Below are 17,768 nucleotides of genomic sequence, written 5' to 3'. Positions count from 1 at the left end.
CAATTAGAGGCTTTACACAAAAGCACATGCAGTAAAAAAAATTATGCAGAACTACTAGCGGCACGTAGGCTCTTAGAAGCCTCTGATACTCAGCAAATATAAAAACACTTACTTTTTATGAAACAACGCTTTTGGCAACGCAACCCAAAAACCTTAAAAATCTTAAAATGGAGAGTGCAACGTAAAACACTAGAAAGGAAAAAATTTTCTCTTCAGGACGAATATGGTGCTAAACACACCTCCCCTCTTAAAATAGCCGAATGCTTTGCCAATTACTATGAAAAACTATACACTGCAAATACCTCTTCAAAAGTAGCAACTGAACATTTTTTTTGAAATGAATCGTTTTGATAAAACCTTATCTAATGTACATAAATCTTTTTTAGATCAGGAAATTACGGTAAAAGAAATTCAAGAGGCAATTAAGCACTTAAAACCAAATACTGCCCCAGGAAGGGATGGTTTTACCCCAGAATTTTTTAAAACTTTTGTTAAAGATTTAATAGGCCCATTACAAAAAATTTGCAATATGGTTTTAAGCACGGGTGAAAAGCTTCCCTCTTGGGGAGAAGCTATAATTACCAATATTCCTAAAGAGGATAAAGATTTGACTAGACCTGAGTCTTATAGACCAATAGCACTCTTAAATTGTGACTCTAATCCTATCCACCATTTTAGCAAACCGGTTACAAAAAGTTATTTCAGATTACATAAACCCCGATCAAACGGGGTTTATTCCTAACAGATCTATGATAGATAATATACATAGAACACTAAATATCATTTCTCATTGCACAACTCATAAAAAAGAAGCTATTTTATTCACAGTAGACCTAGAAAAAGCTTTTGATAGCGTCAGTATAGACTACTTGAAACGTTTATTAATGCACATGGGCTTTGGAACTTGTTTTTTGAATGCAATTAGTTCTATTTACAATAACCCTACAGCCAAAATCCGTGTAGATAACAACCTAAGCAGAACTTTTAAAATGAGTAGAGGCACAAGACAGGGTTGCCCCCTGTCGCCTCTACTGTTTGCCATAGCTATTGAGCCTTTGGCAGAAGCAATAAGGCGATGCCCTGAAGTTACTGGAATAAATATTGGAGGCCAAGAACACCTCATTAGCTTATATGCTGATGATCTCTTAATTTTTTTATCTAATCCAACTTCATCTCTGGAGGCACTACAATTTTTTTTTTTGAAACGCAAATAATAACAGGCCTTAAGATAAACATTAATAAATCAAAATTAATCCCCTTGCACATTGCTAATAGTCTACAATCTCAATTGCAATCTACCTTTCCATTTAAATGGACAAAGACATGCTGGAGGTGCCTAGGAGTTATTATCCCGAATGATTTGAAAGATTTATTAAAGTATAATTTTTTAGAGGTGGTCAAAAATACACAGAAAAACTTTGAATATTGGAAAATACAAAATTTTACCTGGGCTGACAAACTCAACATAATTTATTTTTGTTTAGGGCATTACCTATTCAAATAGACACCAAAATGCTAAATAAATGGCAAAAGAATTTAACCAACTTTTTCTGGGGTTACAAAAAAACCAGGATAAAATGTAGCTCCTTGAGAAGAACTGCAAAAAAGGGAGGTTTAGACTTCCCTGATTTATCCTTATATTATCATGCTGCAATTCTTTCAAATACCACCAGTATATTACGATCTCCAACCACACTCCACTGGCAACAAATACAAGAAGCGGATAGTAAAACTGCCTCATTACCTGAACTATATTGGAATGATGCTAAATATAGGAAAAACGTGCCATTGCAAAATGATTTTTTAAAAACATCTTTGACAATTTGGGTTATGTATAGATCTAAAATTTTACCTGAGATTTCGCGTTTCTCTGAATACACAGGTCAGCATTGGTTTCAGCCGGGAACAGAGCAGTCTCTGTTCACCAAATGGAAAATGGTAGGTCTTCGGTGCCTAAACGATTTTATTCATAAAGGAAAGATACTCAGTAAAGCAGAAATTGAAACCAAACTTGGGGAACAAATCCCATGGTTCAGGTACTTACAATTAAACAATATGCTGCAAAACTACTTAACTAAACAGGTATTTACATCTCCCCTAATGGAATATGAAAAGGTTCTAAAAAGTCAAGATGGTGGATCGAAATTTCTAAAATATATAAATTGTTATATTCAACCAAGGAAGCAGGCTGGTTCAAAAGTCAAAAGCAATGGCAGTTAGACTGTGTACAGACATTATCTGAAAAAACCTGGCAATCAATATGGTCACTACCAAACAATACTTCTCCAATATTCAGTGTTAGATTTAACACATTTAAAACTTTACACAGATGGTACTTAACACCAACAAGACTTCATAAGATGAACCCAATTATTCCCTCGATGTGTTGGAAACAATGTGGACAACCGGGTGACTTCTCACACTGTTGGTGGCATTGTCCATCAATTCAAGACTTTTGGAAACAAATCTTAATGCAAATAGCAAAAATTACCACAATTCATTTACCAGCCACCATAGAATCGATTGTATTAGAATTGGGTCTAGTAGATCTTAAACCTAAAAGTACACAGATGCGGATATCAATAATGATTACAATGGCTAGAATCTCAATTGCACAATTTTGGAAAGCCAAAGAAGCTCCTTCTTTATACTGTTGGCAAAATAAGTTGTGGGAAGGTTTTGTGCATAGCCGTATCTCCAAATATATTCATGGAGAAAATATAGAAACTAGACAGAAAATGTTTCAGGCAACCTGGTTTCCAATAATAGAATATTTAACGAATAGTGACATTGTACCTAAAAATCCACATTATGCAAATTTATTGTATTTTTGAGTATTATGTTTATTATTATATAAGAATACAGTTGATGGATGCCCTTTTTTAATGCTTAAATTAGTTATTCTTACAGTTGCAAGAGCTTTATGATATGTTGTATTACTTGCTTGTTTGTTCTCTATTTTGTTATTTAAAATAAAAAATTATAAATTAAAAAAAAATGATGTTACTGTAGATTTGGACTTGCCAAAAAAATTGAGAAAATTGCATTCTGTATTTCATTTCAGCTTCCTGAAGAGAGATTCGGGTTCCAGCCCCTGGCGTCCATCGAAACCGGTGCCCCCTCCTATCATGATTGAGGGCGAGGAGCATATTGAGATATCTAAGATTCTGGACTCTAAGATCAAATGGGGAAAGTTGATGTATTTGTTTGAGTGGGTGGATTTCGGACCCCAGCACCTTGAATGGGTGGAAGTAGGGGATATTCGAGCCCCTGGACTGTTACGACAGTTCCATCGTGACTTCCCGGACAAACAGGGAGACCTCCCGGAATGGTCGGGAGAAGCTGATTTTCAAGAGGGCAGTAAGTCAGCTATGCTGCCATGAAGGTTGGGGAGCTCGGTCTGTGTCTGGTTAATTGCTACTGCATTCCTTTCTGTGCTTTTTCTGCTTTGCGCCGAAATGCTTATCTATACAGATGTGCAGGAGGGAGTTGTATTGTCTGGGTTTTTCCTAGGTGCCGTGGGAGAGTGTTGGTTCTCAGCTTTAGCTACCTAATGGTCTCCATTCTTAACAGTGCTTATGTTATTGCATCTATAGCTCTGCAATAAAAGCATTACCGTTCTTGAATGCGTGTACTTTGTTGTTGGTTGTGGGTTCTGACAATTACCCATGACTACAGTTTATCATGATGTGCCACTGTGGGCATATTGGCCAAATTCTGGCTTGTTCTCTGGTACCACCCTCACACATGCCCTGGTTACACAGACGTGAGCGTTTGTGGAAGAGAGAACGTGAGCGTTTGTGGAAGCAAATCCAGATTTGTCTTAAAGCCAAATCTAGAGTTAAAATAAACCACATTTTTGCCCACTGCTATTTTTTTTTTTGTAAAAAAGAAAAGGAAAGAATCCAAGGTGTCAGGAATCCCAGTGTTCTCTCTAAGCTGAGTTAGTGTGAGCTAGCTCACAGTTTTTTAGCCTCCGGGTCACACATTTTCATCTTAGCTCAGGAAGGGAGGGCTCCAGAGCAAACTGATTTATGCAGCAGCCAAATCGCTTGCTCACAACTTTAATGCCAGTAGCTCACAAAGCAGAATTTTTGCTCACAAGACTCCACAGCTTAGAGGGAGCATTGGTCAGGACTCATATACGTTGCACGCCATTTCCACCAAAGCCATGGTTTTGCCTTATGTCTGAAATGAATCCTAAAGTCTGAATAGACGTTTCCAGGTGGTCAGCCGTGTTGGTCTGAAGCAGAACAAATTTCGGGTCCAGTGGCACCTATAAGACCCACAAAGGTTTATTCAAGGAATGAGCTTTTGTGTGCATACATATGAAAGGTCATACCTTGAATGATAATAAGAGGAGGAGATTGGATTTATACTCCGCTCTTCACTCGGAGTCTCAGAGCAGCTTACAAACTCCTTTTCCCTTCCCCTCCCCACAACAGACACCCTGTGAGGTAGGTGGGGTGAGAGAGCTCTTTCAAGGACAGCTCTGACAGAACTGTGGCTGTCCCAAGGTCATCCAGCAGGGGAATCAGACCCGGTTCTCCCAGATTAGAGTCCGCACACTTAACCACTATGCCAAACTGGCTCTCACCTTTGTTGCTCTTAAAGGTGCCACTGGACTCTAAATCTGTTCTGAATAGACATGTTAGGATGTCTAATCCCGCTCAATGCCACTTGTGGTCTTCATCGTTTTTCCCAGGTCAAGAGACATCTGATACCCCCTTGATGCCAGTCCAACATGCCTTGGAATGCAAAGCCTCAGCGGAGGGAGAGGCCACACAGCATCCAAACCGCCACTTGCCTGGCAACCATGAATGAAGATCTAGACCAAAATGTTTGGATCCCCCCCCTGGAAGGGGCTCCCAGTGAAAGCAGGATGGAGAAAAGGACTCCGTACAGAAGAAGAAGAAGAAGAAGAAGAAGAAGAAGAAGAAGAGGAGGAGGAGGAGGAGGAGGAGGAGGAGGAGGAAGAAGAAGAAGAAGAAGAAGAAGAGGAAGAAGAGGAAGAGGAGGAGGAGGAGGAGGAGGAGGAGGAGATTGGATTTATACCCCACCGTTCACTACCCAAAGGAGTCTCAGAGCGGTTTATAAACTCCTTTCCCTTCCCCTCCCCACAACAGACACCCTGTGAGGTAGTTGGGGCTGAGAGAGCTCTGACAGAAACAGCTCTTTTTCAAGAACAGCTCTTATCAGAGGTATGGCTTGCCCAAGGTCATCCAGCCAGGAGGAGTGGGGAATCAAACCCGGTTCTCCCAGATTGGAGTCCGCGCACTTAACCACTACACCCAGGGGTCATTTTGTAGAAAAAGAGGTGCAGGAGCTCATTAGCATAACTCATTTGCATATGCCACACCCTCTGACATCACCGGAAGTGTGTCAGAAGGCAACACCCACCACTCAGGCTCCACTGGACTGTTTTGGATTGCTAGCTATTGGGGGGGGGGACATGCAGATCTGTCCTCTCAGAGGAGGGAGAGCTTCTACCTGAATAAAACTTGGTCTTAAAGGTGCCACTGGACTGTTTTGGACCGGGGGGGGCTCTGCAACTTACCCTGGCTGCTTCTTGCTCTGATTGAGGGCTGCTGGGAGCAGGGGGCGGGGCTTGTTGCATGTGCCAGCCCCCTGGGTTCTTTACTGCCAGAGCTCCGCTCATGTGCGCTCCTGCGCGCTCCTGCAGGAAAGGACCCCTGACTACACCAAACTGGCACACGCTTACACATTATTTATGTGCCAATTGTTATTTACCTTCCTGGGATCCCTCTCTTCCTCAGGGGTGCACAGAGAAGGTCCTATGGAGCCCCCAGGAGTTTCCCAACTGGGCTTTGCTGCAACAGCACTGGAGCACCCGGGGCTCCCAGAGCAGCCCTGGAGTTCATTTACAATCTGTATGGTAATGAGGCCAGTGGAGCAGAGAGCCTCAATTCCCCTGTCTACACCTACGGAGCTGTGCAATTTAAAAAGACAGGCCACACAGCACCGTAATCCAGGCTGTGAGTGGTGAGAGCCCTTCTCTCTCTTTCTCTCTCTTTCTCTGCCAAGCATCTGCATGAAGCTTAATTAAAAAGCAGAGATGCTCTCCGCAGGCGAATGCAAAGTGAACGCATTGAATCACCAGGGGCTTCATCTCCTTCCAGGTGGCACAAGGAGGTACCGGTGTTAATAGGCCACCTGGGGATGATGGATCTGGGCAGAGCTCTTTTTGTAGAAAAAGCCCAGCACAATCTCATTAGCATAATAGGCCACACCCAACAGCAGGAACTCATTAGCATATTGGGCCACACCCCTGACAGCACTGCTCATTAGCACATTAGGCCACACACCCCATGTTACCAGAAGTGTGGTCATCCAGCCACACCCACCTTTTGCTTCTTATTCTGTTTACCTTGTTTGTTGTCCAAACCCAGGGCCTTTTTTGTAGCATGTTAGGCCACACACCCCTAATGTAGCCAATCCTAATGGGTTTCTGTTGTTGGGTGTGGCCTGTTATGCTAATGAGCTCCTGCTGGGCATGGCCAATTCGGGAGTCAGCCGGAACTCCGTTCCTGTGCGTTCCTGCCCAAAAATAGCCCTGGATCTGGGCCTCTGTTCATGCGCTCACAGAGTCGCCACCTTTCATTTCCGACCAAGGCTCCTATGACGAACGCAAAAGGGGTAGATGCGTGAGTCTGTCGTTGTGAAATAAAACAAAAACCCAGAAGCCCCTGAAAGACAATGTTTATCTCAGTGAACGGCTCCTATGTGGAGGTCCATGAGTGGCTCTTAGCTGCAAGGTATAGATGGAACACTCTGTCTGGGGCAGGGATGCTCTGTCTTCTTGGTGCTTGGGGGAAAATAGTGGGAGGGTTTCTGGGGCAGTGGCAGTCTTCTTGGTGCTTGGTGGGGGCAAGAGTGGGAGGGCTTCTGGGGTTCTGGCCCCGCTGGTGGACCTCCTAATGGCCCCTGGGTTTTGGCCACTGTGGGACACAGAGTGTTGGACCAGATGGGCTACTGGCGTGATCCAACATGGCTTCTCTCACGTTCTTATCAGCTTCAAGAGGGAATTAGATAAGCATACAGAGCAGAGGTCCATCAGTGGCTCTTAGCCGCAAGGTATAGATGGAACACTCTGTCTGGGGCAGGGATGCCTCTGTATTCTGGGTGTTTGGCCAGGCAGAAATTCAACAGGTGTGTAGTATGAATGGGAATATAAAGATTTTTATATATAGGTTTTTTTCTTCTTGATTGTTCATATTCATATTTCTCTGGTTTTTATAGATTTATTCTTTAAGTAATATTTTATTAGGATGTTAGAAAGGCCTGTTATATAGAAGGCTTTCCTCTTGTAGGTCTAATATTGTTAGCAGACAACATAATAGGTACAAAGTTCATGGTTCTGTAGTTCTTAGGGCAAACCTTTCACTGTCTGGGTCAGATAAGATTTTAGTCTCGTATGAAGATTCCTTGCCCATTGTCATTTAGATTAGGTTAAGTAAATACTTAGGTTTTACTTAGATTGATGTAGATATATGTTTCTTTATATCTGGCCAATCAGAGGATTATTACTCAAATTACCACTGTCTTTTGTAACCAATTATGCTGTTTGAATATTGTTTTCTTGATAATGTCTGTCCATGTATAAAATATCATGTATTTCCTGAATATGTTCAGAATATGTTCAAGGAGAAGATGAAGAAGAAAAAGAAGAAAGTTGTCAATTTTTGATGAGTTATTTGGTCTAATTGTTTCCCTGTTAATTGAAGCATATTTCCTGAATATGCCGAGAAGGAAGTAGTCATTTTTGGATGGACTATTTGGCCCAATTGTTTTTCTGTTAATTGAAATAAAACATAGATCTTCCTCCTCATTTGACTTCATTTTTGACATGGAATCTAATGTGTACAACAGGTGCTGGTCTCTGTGTGGTGGTGATAAAGAAACCTTTTTGATTGGATTATTGCTCATTGGGTAATTGTCAAGCGCGCAAGGAACCCTATCCAAAAAAAGGTGGCAACCCTAACAAAAGGTAAAGCTGTGGGGGCTATGAAGCCTTCCCCCCCCGGGGGGGTTTTGCCATCAATTCACAGCTGACTTTTGGCGGCCTCATAGGGTTTTCAAGGCAAGAGCGGTCCAGAGGTGGTTGGCCATGACCAGTGTTCCCTCTAACACTGTTAGTGTGAGCTAGCTCACAGTTTTTTAGCCTCCAGCTCACACCTTTTTGTCTCAGCTCAGGAACGATGGCTCCAGAGCAAACTAATTTATGCAGGAACCAAATTGCTCGCTCACAACTCTAACGCCAGGAGTTCACAAAGTAAAATTTTTTGCTCGCAAGACTTCACAGTTTAGAGGGAACATTGGCCATGACCTGCCTCTGAGTAACAACACTTTGTGGTCTCCCATCCAAACACTAACCAGGGCCAACCCTACTTAGCTTCCGAGATCTGACAAGATTGGGCTCGCCTGGGCTACCCAGCATTTAGCCTTAGGGTTGCCAAGTCTCACCTTGTTCCGGAGCGGGGGACTCCCGAGTCGATCCTGGAGTGCGTGTGCTGCATCCATGTCACCAGGAAGTGATGTGACGATCCTGGGCATTCCCTCGGATGACTGTGGCCCCACCCCCAGCGTGGTCGCGTCACTTCCTGGTGATGTGCACATCGGGGTGGAGTTCCCCCCGGGCCCGATCTGGCAGCGGCAGGGAATGGGCCTCTGGGCCGGGGGTTTCCCCACCCCCCGGGGGGACTTGGCAAGCCTATTTAGCCTACAGGAGGGGGGGGAGAAGAAAAGCAGAAGTAACGGCTGCAGAAGGAGATCGGGATTTAACCAATCCTGTCACTAACAAGTCATCAGGCGTTCATTGCTTAGATTTCTGTTCGGCTACATCCTTGCACGCTTGGAGCAGATAATTAAAAAAAGAAAAGAAAAGAAAAGACAGATCCAAAAGCTACATCCAGATCTCAGCCTTCTATGTCTGTTGAGGAATCGAACTTCTCTGGGGTCTCCAAGTCAGCTTTCTACCATCTTTGGCTGATTAGGCAGTTGGCGGCTCCATCCTGGTGGAATGAGCTCCCGGAGAAGATCAGGGCCCTGTGGGATCTTTTACAATTCCACAGGGCCTGCAAGACGGAGCTCTTCCACCAGGCCTATAATTAAGAACTGCCACCACGTTAACATCATAGTAACAGCTACAGTCTTGGATACTCTGGTTTCTCTTCAGATCGCATAAATCTTTCGCTACAGTCTTGGCCCTTGGCCTTTGACATCCAGCCTGTGCCACCTGAGCGTCTGGAGTGGGCTAGGATCCGCATAGTCCATTGTCTCTTGGAGCGAAGCTCGACATTAGTCTCTGGACTTCTCTGGACTTGTCTGGACTGGATACATTACAGACTGAATTGTTTTACATGGTTTTATGTGATTTTAATTGTTTGTTTTAACCATTGTAAGCCGCCCTGAGCCTGTTGTAAAGCGGGGAGGGTGGGGTATAAATAATAATAATAATGATAATGATAATAATAATAGAAGGAATCAAATGGCTGCTTAGCTTTCGGCATCACAGCAGTTTGAGAGAGCAAATTGCAAGGTCTTCCTTGGACACAGGCAAGGAAGTAGGGGTAGGGCTGCCATCTGCAGGTTAGGAAACTCCTGGAGATTTGGGGGGGGGTGTAGCCTGGGGAGGACGGGGACCTCAGTGGGGTACCCTCCAAAGCAGCCATTTTCTCCAGGGAAGCTGATCTCTGTTGTCTGGGGATGAGCTGTGATTCTGGGAGATCCCCAGGTCCCACCTGGAGGCTGGCATCCCTACAAGAGACCCACACCTGCCCCCCCCAGGAACCAGTCAGCCTTCCATTTCAGGCAGGCATTCATGACGTTTTCCAAGAATGGGGGCAGTCAGCATTTCTGTTTCTATCAATTCTGCAAATGTGCTTGGAGCCAGTGTTTGTAAGTTGCTGTAGCACAAACTGGCATCCTCTTACGATCCTGGGTTACCAGCTGGACGTGGGCTGACAGGGTTATTCTAGAGCAGGTAAGAAACCAGAATTGTAGGATGACGCTACATTTAGAAATGGGCTTTGGCCACAGTGATAATGGTTGATATGAAACCAACGCAGTCTCTCACAGAACTGAAATTGCCTGTGTTGGGTACGATTTCCACAAGTTCTCAACGGAGGAAATATTTCAGGTCATGCATGTGGTTTTTAAAGCTCTTCCTTCGGTATGGGAAATTCTTCCCACACCCCTCCTGAAAAAGCCAACTTTCTAAAGTTTGGTGTAGTGGTTAAGTGCTGTTGTTGTTCAGTCGCACAGTCGAGTCCGACTCTTCGCGACCCCATGGACCAGATCACGGCAGGCCTTCCTGTCTTCCACCTTCCTCTGAAGTTGGCTCAATTTCACATTCGTTGCATCTATGACACTGTCTAACCATCTCATCATTTGCCGTCCCCGTCTTCTTTGACCTTCAATCTTTCCCAGCATCAGGGTCTTCTCCAGTGAGTGCTCCCATCTCATTTGGTGGCCAAAGTATTTGAGCTTCAGTTTCATTATCTGGCCTTCCAGGGAACAGTCAGGGTTGATTTCTTTTAGGATTGACTGATTGGATCTTCTTGCAGTCCAAGGAACTCTCAAGAGTCTTCTCCAGCACCATAGTTCAAAAGAACCTATTCTTCAGCGCTCGGCCTTCCTTATAGTCCATCTCTCGCAGCCATACATGACTACTGGGAATACTCTGATCTGGGAGAACCGGGTTTGATTCTCCACTCCTCCACTTGCAGCTGCTGGATGACGTTGGGCAAGTCCTGTCAGAGCTGTTCTCTCAAGGGCAGTTCTGGAAAGAGCTCTCTCAGCCCCACCTACCTCACAGGGTGTCTGTTGTGGGGAGGGGAAGGGAAAGGAGTTTCTAAGCCACTCTGAGACTCTGAGTGAAGGGCAGGGTATAAATCCAACAACAACTTCTTCTTCTAAAGGCACCACCAGATGGTTTATTTGGCCACCTCTTGGAATCAAAGGTGACAAAAACATTTTGTTTGTTCATTTCATGGACATTTCACACCAGCAGTACTGAAAATGGGGTGTGTTCTGTGAGAATCTCATTGCAAAGTAAACAGCAAGCGATTCCACCCCCCCAGTTCAATTTGTGGTAATGATGTTTTGGTACAAAATCGCATGTGCCGAACTGATCAAGAAGTAGATGGTGACCTGCAGATAGTAGGCTGAAAAGTGACCCAATCCGAGATCGTTCCCAGGGAAAAAATAATGCATACGTAGGCCATATCGTAACCTGGTTCTGAAAATGGAGATGTCTGGAGCTCTCTTGACATGTAACAGCTTACTTCGCGAGACGCTCTCACTCGCACAGCCATTTCATGTTTTGACCTGGGTCTTAGACTTAGAACTCTGAGCATGAGATTTCTGTGGTGAATGTCAATAAGTGATTTAGCTACTGCATAAGTTAGTTTGCTCTGGAGCCATCCTTCCTGAGCGAAGACAAAAATGTGTGAGCCGGAGGCTAAAAAACTGTGAGCTAGCTCACACTAACTCAGCTTAAAGGGACACCGGTTGGAAGAATGCCATTTTTGGCAGCTGTCTTGACTTGCTTCTCCAGCAATAATAATAATTATTATCTTTCAATTTATTAATCGCTGAATCCTGCAGAGCTTGCTGGCTCTGAGCGATTTACAGTTACTCAAATACACACGGGACTAACAATGATTCAAGGGGTAAGGGAGGACAACATACAATCTTTAAATCACACACGTTCGCAGCCGACGGGGAGTTTGTTCAGCTGTAAGGTCAGACGTGTTCCAACGGCATGGGCGTGGCTTGATGTTGTCAGCTTTTCTCCAGCTTTTCTCCAGAATTCACGTTGCAGCACAGCACTGCCACCGCCTGGCCGGACAGCCCATTACAGGCTTCCTTGATGCTGAAGAGTTCTTTCTAGGCTTTTCGGTCTTACGCGCTGGACATTCCGTTCGCCAGCTAACACCTCCCCCATCGGGGGGTTTAGTGTGCCCACCCTCTCTAAGGAGTGGTACCCATTTTATCTACTTGCCGAAGCTTTTGAACCGCTTGGTGGACGGCGAGCTGGGGACAAGGCTGGTAGCTCACACCAGCGCGGGCTAGAACTGACAGCAGCTCTGTTCAGCTCAGATGTATTAACCAGAGGATAAATCCCCTGTGCCACCGCTCCCCTCTGTCGGGTCCAGTATAACCCCAAGGCTCTTATCTGAGCCAGCAAAGGTCATTGAAAGCTGGGAATCTCGTGTCCTTCAAGACCTCCATCTTCCCAGCCAGCACTGCTTCTGCCTTTCCAGGATTTAGTTTCAATTTGTTCACTCTTAGCCACAGGGCCTCTACTGCATCACCAGGAGATTTGGACAAGGATATACGTAGCTGTGTATCATCTGCATATTGAGAACACAGCCAACCCCAAAACTTGGTCTGGTTTGGCTTCCATCAGCAGTCTGATAAGCTATTCTTCCTTGCTGGTTATGAATGTACCTTCTATCAGAGAATGCTTAAGGACAGATGCTTTATCATACTGTTTGGAATGCGTACACAGTTACATGATAGCCTCTGGACCAGAAAAACAAGAAACCATGTCTTAAAACGTCACCCTTGTATAAATGCTGTGCCGGCAGGATGGTGCAGCCTGCGTTTTTAGCTTTAATGCAGCCCAAATACTGCAAAGATGCACGAGACTGCATCACTGTTCCAACTGTCCTGTCCGGATTCTGTACCCTTGTCTCCTGGTGATCAATGAGTATCAGTTTCCAAAGCTACTCGCGTCAGATGAAGCCCCCTTCTTTCAGGAGTCGGATGGGAAAATGAGCCGAAAACGGCTCCCGGAGGTGTCGTTGGTTTCAAGGTAGTTTCAAGGAAACAGGATATGTGATCTGAATATAGGTCCTGTCAAAAAGATGGTGTGCTATTTTTAAACAGCGCCAGCCGGCTTTAGCTGCCCAGTTTGGTTTTGGATCTCTCTGCTGGATCTCCCAGGGCCGTAGCGTTGGGTGGGGCAGCCTTTCATAAGTTCCGCACAGTTTGCCACCCGAATTCAAGAGGTGGGTTAATCAGACAGGAACTCCTGCCGAACAGGGACCTGAGTGCAGAGCTGGAGCCAAACTCCGAATTCAAGAGCTGCCTCTTTTGTCGGCATTAACTCAGAGCTGATTTATGGTGGAGTTTTCAAGGCAAGAAACGTTGAGAGGTGGTTTCCCATTGTTTCCCTCTCTGTCGCAACCCTGGGCTTCCTTGGTGGTCTCCTGTCCAAATACTAACCAGGGATGCTGACCCTGCTTAGCTTCCAAGATCTTGTGAGATCGGGCCCACCTGGGCCATCCAGGTCAGGGAAAGACCCTCCCAGAGACCCCAAAATGAACAGAGGTCTTCTAGCCTTTTAAGGACCAATCGGACTTTATTCCAGCACAAGCTTTTGTGGACTGGGGCGCATTTGTTCCGACGCAATGAAGTGGCTCCTCAGCAGGTAGACGCTTTAAAAATAAAAATGGAAACGGTTTAACATGACTGCCCCTCTGGAATGGTGATCCTAGGGCCCCGGTTGCTGTATCTAGGAGGGAAAAGATCAGATTGAGGCTTTCCTTTCTATTGAGCAACCTATTTTCCTCTGCCTGATTTTTGCTTATCGTCAGACCTGAAGAAGACAGCCCCCCCCCCCATATCGTCTAGCCTGCCACTTAAGATCCTCTTCCTAAATCCAGTGCTCCATGCTTACCTGCAGAAGTGTGACAGGGCCTTTTGAGTGGTGGCACTTCACCTACAGAATGAACCGCCTTTTGAAGCTTGCTCGACAACCATTTTGATGTCAAAACTGGTCAAAGCATTTCTCTTTACCTAGGCCAGAGGTCCCCAACCTTTTTGACTCAGCGGGCACCTTTAGAAATGTGAAGCAGTGTGGTGGGCGCAACCACAAAATGGCTGTCACAGGAGGTGGGAAACACTGACAAAATGTCAGGGAGTGAAGTTCTGCGTAATTCTGACTGTAGCTCTTCACCATTTCAGGCAGAAGCTCTGTTTATAAGGATGCTTTTCTAAAATGAACATATCGTTTAAAAATACTTTTTAATGTATACACAAGTATGCCCCAAGAACCACTAATCTTTGCAGTATATGTCAGATTTCCAATGGCCAATCAGCAGCCCTGCTGGACAAGAGCTCCACCTACTTTCTAAAAACACTGGGCAAGCACCAGGAAAGGTATCAGACGTGTGGTGACCTAGGCTTTTACTGAGGTGTTCTGTCTTTTAGAAGAAGAAAAAGAGATTGGATTTAATTTAATTTTATACCCCACCCTTCATTCGGAATCTCACAGCAGCTTACAATCTCCTTTCCCTTCCCCTCCCCACAACAGACACCCTGTGAGGTAGGTGGGCCTGAGAGAGCTTTTTCGAGAACTGCTTGTGAGTGAACAGCTCCGAGAGAACTTGTGACCGACCCAAGGTCCCTCCAGCAGCTGTATGTGGAGGAGTGGGGAATCAAATCTGGTTCTCCCAGATTAGAGTCCGTGCTCCTCACCACTACACTGCTGGGCCCCCACTGCAGAAAAAGACAGGAGTATAAATGAAATAAACCACCGTCTTCTGTCATAAGGTCTAGAAACTTTTTTTAAAATTTAAAAAGCTGAGATTTTCGGGGAGGAATCTGTGCATGCACAGTGACTTGGAAATGGACAGCTCTTTTGAATGCACTCCTAGTTAAGAGTGTCGGCCCAGTGAAGATTAAGTTACCTGTGGATGTGAATAAGGAGATAAGGAGGTATAAAGGAAAATTAAGAATTGGGCAGGAGGTTGGAGCACTGTGGGAAGCCAAGAAGGGGGGGGAAGGGAGGAGGGAAGGATATATAATTGTATAAGTTTTGATATATGTTTGAACATTTCTTTTTTATTATATCCTAATAAATTGTTTTGGGAAAAAAAGAGTGTTGGCCCAGGATCTGGGAGACGAAGGTTTGAAGTCGCCTTCTGCCATGGAAGTTTGGTGGGTGACCTTGGGCCAGTTCCATGCTCCCAGCCTAACCTACCTCAAAGGGTTGTTGTGAGGATAAAACAGAGGACCAGAGAACAATGATGGGCCCCCACTGGGGAAAAGGGGGAATATAAATTAAGTCAATAAATAAATAAACAAACAAACCACAGGTCTCTGTCACAAGGTCTAGAACAGGGGTGTCGAACTCATTTGTTATGAGAGCCGAATCTGACATAAATGAGCCCTTGTTGGGCTGGGCCATGTGTGTCATAAAATGTAATTCCAGGTAGTGGAGATATAAACTTTATAAAATACACAAACACAAAGGGGTTTTTTTAACTTAAAAACACGCTTAAAACATTAGCACTCTTGCAATATTTTATTTACCAGTATCTGATGACACCTCTTGTTCTGAATTATTGCAGCAACATGTCTGTGCTGTTGCAATCTTGAGTATGCTGTTCAAGTGTGTATCTGCAAGCTGCAAACCTACTTCTGATTTATTGACATTCAACACAGAAATCTCGTGCTCAGAGAGTTCGGAGTCTAGGACCCAGGTTAAAACATGAAATGGCTGAGCGAGTGAGAGAGTCTGGCGAAGAAAAGCTATGATGGAAGGAGGAGATGGCCAGTTTCACTGCGGGCCTGATGGAAGCCCTCCGGGGGGGCCGGGCCGCATGTTTGACACCCCTGGTCTAGAAACTTGGTTTACAATTTAAAAAGCTGAGAATTTCAGGGAGTAATGTGTGCATGCAAGGTGGCTTGGAAATGGACAGCTATTTAGAATACAATCCTGGGTAAGAGTGTCCGACCAGGACCTGAGAGACCCAGGTTCAAAGCCACCCTCCGCCGTGGGAAGTTTGGTGGGCGACCTTGGGGCAGTCACCCTCTTTCAGCCTAACCTACCTTACAGGGTTGTTGTGAGGATAAAGCAGAGGAGCAGAGAACAATGTTGAGCCCACGTTGGAGAAAAAGATGGGGGTATAAAATGAAGTCAACGAATAAACCACATGTCTCTGTCATAAGGTCTAGAAACTTGTTTTGCCATTTAAAAAGCCGTGAGTTTCAGGGAGGAATCCGTGCCTGCAGGGTGACTTGGCAAGGGAGAGCTCTTTCGAACCCAATCCTGAACAAATTTAGAGTCCAGTCAGGCACCTTTAAGGAGCTGCGGTGGCTCAAGTGGTTAAGACACTGAACTGCAGGCTGTGGAAGGTCGGTAGTTCAGCAGTTTGAGACCCGAGTGTGCCACATGACGGAGTGAGCTCCCGTCTCTAGTTCCAGCTCCTGCCAACTTAGCAGTTCGAAAGCAAGAAATTGCAAGTAGGTAAATAGGGACCACTTTGTGGGAAGGTAACAGCGTTCCGTGCGCCTTGATGTTTAGTCTTTCCGGCCACGTGACCATGGAAATGTCTTCGGACAGCGCTGGCTCTTCGGCTTTGAAACGGAGATGAGCACCGCAACCCTAGAGTCTGCTTTCGAGCAAGGGAACCTTTACCTTTTACAGGCACCTTTAAGACCAACAAAGGTTTATTCGAGGTGTGAGCTTTCGTGTGCAAACCTTTGTCGGTCTTAAAGGGGGGGGGATATACATCCACCCAGTCCTGTGCGACCTGCACTGGCTGCCTATCGAATTCTGGATCAGTTTCAAGATGTTGGAACTTACCTTCAAAGCCCTATATGAGCCCCATAGAGCACTGAGGTCTACCAATGAACATCTTTTGGTGGTCCCCTGCCCCAGGGACGTCCGACTTGCCTCGACCAGGGCCAGGGCCTTAAGAACGTAAGAGAAGCCAATGTTGGATCAGGCAATGGCCCATCCAGTCAAACACTCTGTTACGGAATGGCCAAGAATACCAGGTGCCATCAGGAGGTCCAGCAGTGGGGCCAAGACACTAGAAGCCCTCCCACTGTTGCCCCCCCCCAAGCACCAAGAAGACAGAGCATCCCTTGCCCCAGACTAAGAGTTCCTGTCTGTATCTTGTGGCTAATAGCCACTGATGGACCTCTGCTCCATATGTTTATCCAGTTCCCTCTTGAAGCCGTCCATGCTTGTAGCCCTCAATACCTCCTGTGGCAGTGAATTCCATGTGTTAACCACTCTTTGGGTGAAGAAGGACTTCCTTTTATCTGTTCTAACCCGACGGCTCAGCAATTTCATGGAGTGCCCACGAGTTCTTGTATTGTGAGAAAGGGCGAAAAGGACTTCTTTCTCAACCTGCTGTATCCCACGCATAATCCTTATAAACCTCGATCGTGTCACCCCTCAGCCGTCGTTTCTCCAAGCTAAAGAGCCTCAAGCGCTTTAACCTGTCTTCTTTAACCTTCTCGGCCCTTGGCCCTGCCTGGTGGAATGAGCTCCCAAGTGAGATGAGGGCCCTGCGGGATTTATTACAATTCCGAAGGGCCTGCAAGAAGGAGCTCTTCCGCCCGGCCTTTGGTTGACGCAGATGACATTCCCCCCTCCATCTGTAGCCTGGGCCTATTTGTAGTTCTGGGTCCTTGGGGTCCTAAATTGAAAGATCTCTATAGCAGAAACTGATTTTAGCATCATCAGCCACTGAAGCATCTTGAGGTGCCACTGGACTCTAAAACCGTTCTGCTGCTTCAGAACAACACGGCTGACTACCTGGACCCAACCCTGGCGAAGAGGCTCCCTCACGAGGTCTAGAAACCTGCGTGTTGCCATTGAAAACGCCGCGGCTTCCGAGGAGGGATCGGGCGCTGCCGGCGGCCTGGCCCCGGCGCGCTCCCCTCGGCTCCAGCCCTGCATCCGGCCGCTTCTCGCCGTGCATCTCGCCCCCTTCCCCCCC

Source organism: Gekko japonicus, unplaced genomic scaffold, assembly GCF_001447785.1.
Source record: "Gekko japonicus isolate JY-2015 unplaced genomic scaffold, Gekko_japonicus_V1.1 scaffold875, whole genome shotgun sequence".
NCBI lineage: Eukaryota > Metazoa > Chordata > Lepidosauria > Squamata > Gekkonidae > Gekko > Gekko japonicus.
The sequence above is the reverse complement of the archived record's forward strand: the minus strand, read 5'-3'. Positions refer to the sequence as shown.